Here is a 4,387-nt window from a genome sequence, read left to right as displayed (position 1 = left end):
TGACTTAGGACTTCATTTTATTTCTAAGAGGGGCTGCTCAGGAGTTCTGCTCAGCACTGCAAGCCCTGCCAGGACAGCAGGATTATGCACAACATCTTGATGCAGAACTACTCCCCAAAGAAGTGACTAGAATAARAAAGGCAGGCTTTTGTGCCACAATGCTTCCACAGGGTGTCAAAYCCAGGTACAATGAGCTCATTCTAATGCTTCAGCTGGTCTGAACTAGAAGAACATGCAGAAAGTAAAAGCACTAAATGGCAATTGCCAAAAGTGCTGCCAAACAAAAGAAAATAGATTTTTGAATCGTTTTGAACAGACACATGCAAAAATTGATTAGAGCTGTAGAGTATAATGATATTCTAATGGCAGAAAGAGAGACATGCAAGCAAAAGTTTGAGTGTATTCTGAAAGGGCAGTCTGTACAACACAGCTGAAGAAGAGATGGAAAAACATCATCGTTAGGAACSTAACGATGAAAAATACTTTAAAGTAATGGTAAGAGGATTGGAAGCTTATTTCCTAGACATTTAGGTTTGAGTCGATAATGATCTACAGTGAAAAAAACAGAGGGACATACACACACAAAAAGTTTTCCTGAAGTAGACCAAGATTCTAAGGGGCAAAAAAGGAAAAGAGTTGTAACTCAGAGCAAAGAGTTGTAACTCAGAACAAAGAACAACAGTGATACTCATAAACATGTTTTCTTTAAAAAAAAGGTGGAGAAAAAGAAAGTCATGAATAAAATCTCCTTGAGAGAAAGATTAACTTTACATGAGAAATGAATGTATTTTGTTGTCTGTACTTGCTTTATGAAATATTTATTTATGTCTGTGATCTAATTTTTGCCCTTCAATTATATTTTGTAATTAATAATTTCTGTGGTTTATTAAAAACATTGGATTGCTGAATGCATTCTGGTTTGTACACTGTGTGTATACAAACACTTCTGGCCTTGATAAAGCTCTACAGAAGTTATGCCAGTCTAACAAAGAGGAAATTTGGTTCTGTTGTTATTATTATTATTATTATTATTTGGGATCCTTTTCATTCGTTATCTTATAAGTGAGAAAACAAACCAGAAGACATTCCTCTTATCAAGTATCAAACAGGCTTTAATTTAAGTTTAAATGTTCATCTATTGCACTGCCTTTCTTTTAACCGACAGCTATTGTTAACATGAAAATCAATGTGAAAGAATATTATTTCCCTCTCAAATGCAACAGTAGCTGAATCCAAAGAGCGAAAACCTAACCAACCAAACCAAAGAAGTGAAAAAAGAGAGGAGAGGAGAAGAGGGGAGGGAAGGGAAGGGGAGGGGAGGGAAATATATAAGAAAGAAAGTGTACAGCTGTCCCCCACCCCCAACAAATTATCTGGCAAACTGAACACCTTTCAGATTTACAGGTCTGATCCCCACTGGGGTGAACTGAAATCTTCCTGGAAGATGGGTCAGCTCTTCATTCTATCAAATTTAGTGAAGTTGTTCAGGGCAAATATCCCAGAAAATTTGTCCCATATATGGAGCAGGGAGAGGAGGGTGTAGGGATACTTGGCCCCAGCAGGTGCCTTTTCCAACTGGCAAGCAGTGGAGTAACCTTAAGATGTGTCCCATGATTTCTGAGGATGATTTAGTGTGAGACTGATGCCATTTATGTTCTTAATATCTCCTGCATTGCTCAGAGGCACCTTCTGCCTTCAGTATGTTGAACCTTGATCTCCTCCATTTTATTCTTTCCTTCTTAAATCTGACACCTTTGAGTTACTCTCTTACCCCACCTGCAGCCCAAGCAATTTAGGTTAGGATTTCAGCTCTAGGAGCACAGTTGTTCCCTCACTGCCACTCATATATCACACTATAACCTCCTCCATCATAAGTTTGTGGCATCTTTTAGACCTGTATATGTCAAACAGACTCAATTAAAGTAACTTAAAGTGTACACTAAACCATTTTATTGAAGACATAACTATGAGAGGGCTCTGGGGAAACCTTACAGCACCTTCCACCTATAAAGGGGCCTACAAGAGAGCTGGAGAGGGACTTTTTACAAGGGCATRTAGTGACAGTACAAGCAGTAATGGCTTCAAACTGACTGGGGCAGGTTTAGATTAGATGTTGGGAAAAAAAGAAAACCCTGATCACCAGAAGGGTGGTGAGGCTCTGGAACAGATTGTTCCCCAGAAAAGTTGAGGAAGCCCCATCTGTGGCAGTGTTCAAGAACAGTTTGGATGGGACTTTGAACAACCTAGTCAAGAGGATGGTGTCCCTGGCCACAGGAGGGGATTGGAACTGGATGTTGTAAAAAGTCCCTTCAACCCCAAACCATTCTATGAAGTAGAATAACGCTGCAAACTTATGGGTTATAAACCACAAACTTGCAGCTTAATTAGCTTTATCATTAAGCACCTTCTCTGCTCACAATGTAATCCTGCAATCATAGAATGAATCATAGAATGGTTTGGGTTGAAAGGGACTTCARGTGAATATATGGTATTATATATGGGTGCTGACTGAATTATTAAAAGACACCTTGAGAAAGAAGCAATTTGTATTACAAGTCTCAGGCAGGAAAGATCATGTGGATTGTAACGAGAATAAAATACAGGGTTCCAAAAGGAATAGAAATAAAGTACAGGTATACCATTGTAACAGAGATTGCATAGCAAATGGGTACTATTTAAGAACCATTATGTGACAATGTAATTAAAAGACTTTTGTGTGATAACATGCAAAATAACTAGTCAAATTAGTTTCATCTGTGCTTTTCACCTTACTAAGTTAGATTTCTGTGTGCTCAGCACTCTTTGGATACTGTAATGCATGCAGCCGTCTTTTCTTGAAATCTGGAGTATATATCAGTAAAAGCTWATTTCCTAAAGGCATTTTTATACTCACCATGTACATTTAAGAGTTAGAAGGCAGATTTTTCAGCTATCCATATGACTTCTTCTGTTTAATTAATGAATTTAAAGGGACTATATTTAGTCACAGAGCTTAACGTAACACTGCCCTATCACAGTCTCCCTCCCATTCCTATTAAGATATTCCAGSAACGTGGTTGAAAGCACTCACTGCTCTATTTTAAGAAAGGAGAGGGCATGCTCGTAAAATATTCCAGAAGTGTAAAAAAAAATTAAAAGGTGAAGAGGTCAATTAGTTGCTCATCCCGTATAGTTGGAGATGCAGGAGGACAGAGAGGGCAGGAGGGTCAAGGGTGGGCGGTAAATATGCCCCCACCCCGCCAGCAGCCCGAGCCCTGTGATTCCCGTGTGACTCTGGGAGGTAAGATGCTGGTGGCCTCCGGTGACCGGGCAGTCACCCCGCCGGGCTCCGAGGTTGACGGCTGCCCGGGGGAGTCCGTGTTCCTCGGCGGAGAGCGGGTCCGGCTTCTCCCGGGACGGCTGCTCCCGACCTCGGGTGCTCCCCACTCCCCGAGTTGGGAACTGCCAGTTGGGAGCCAGCTCTGCTACCGAAACACCCGGGTGAGCTCTGAGGAGCGACCGCGCTCCGTGAGCAGCCGGGACTGCGAGGAAAGGGGCGGGGAGCAGTGAAAGGCGTCGTGAGTTCGCCTGGTGAATTTTACGCCTAAAATACGATTTCTCCAGGTGGCGGAATAGAACGGTGTCTCCTCACCTTCCCCCGAACGCCTCTGAGGCAGCGTGAGTCACGGCAATCCGAGAACTGCACCCCGCACAGCGTTTCACAAAGTTAGGGGAGCGACGGCAGCGCTTCCTACGGGACGGTCGGGACAGCGGCCACCGCCCCGCTCGGGACTCGCCCGGCGGGCGCTCAGCGCGGCTCCGCGGTGCTGCAGGGTCCCGCTCCGCGCCTCGGGAGTCACGGCAGGGCATCGCTGCCCGTACCGACCCCGGTCACCCCGGGCTGCGGCTCCCCCCAGCCCGAGGGTTCCCGCTCGCAGTGAGAAGCCCGGGGAGACCCCCGCCCTCCTGGCCGCCCCGTCCGTATCCACCCGCGTTCCGCCACTCCACCCGCGCGCCGGCGGGGCAGACTCAACCCAAACTATTCGGAGGACACCGGAGATCGGCAGCGGAGCCGGCGGCAGCGCCGCGACCCCCTGCTCCCGCGGCCCGGCCCCGGGGGGCGCCGGCCACACCCCACCTCTCCCCGCCGACCCGCTCCCTCGCCGCCGCCGTGCCCACCTCCCCGGGCCGGGCAGCCGAGACACCGCCTCCCCCCGCCGCCGCAGGGCCGTGCTCCGCACCCTCGGGGCAGAGCCGGGCCCTCCCCTCCCGGCCGCCGAGCGCCCCCTTCCCCGCCCCTGCGCCAGTGCCGGTGCCGGKGCCGGGCGGGGGGCGGTGGCAGCGAGGGAAGAGGGATGAGGTCATCCTCTTTCCCGGCGTCAGTCAGCTGGGTGGTGGCGGCGGCGGG

Source organism: Malurus melanocephalus, unplaced genomic scaffold (assembly GCF_030028575.1).
Source record: "Malurus melanocephalus ecotype Western Australia unplaced genomic scaffold, MMel_1.1 scaffold_69, whole genome shotgun sequence".
Taxonomy (NCBI): Eukaryota; Metazoa; Chordata; class Aves; order Passeriformes; family Maluridae; genus Malurus; species Malurus melanocephalus.
The sequence above is the reverse complement of the archived record's forward strand: the minus strand, read 5'-3'. Positions refer to the sequence as shown.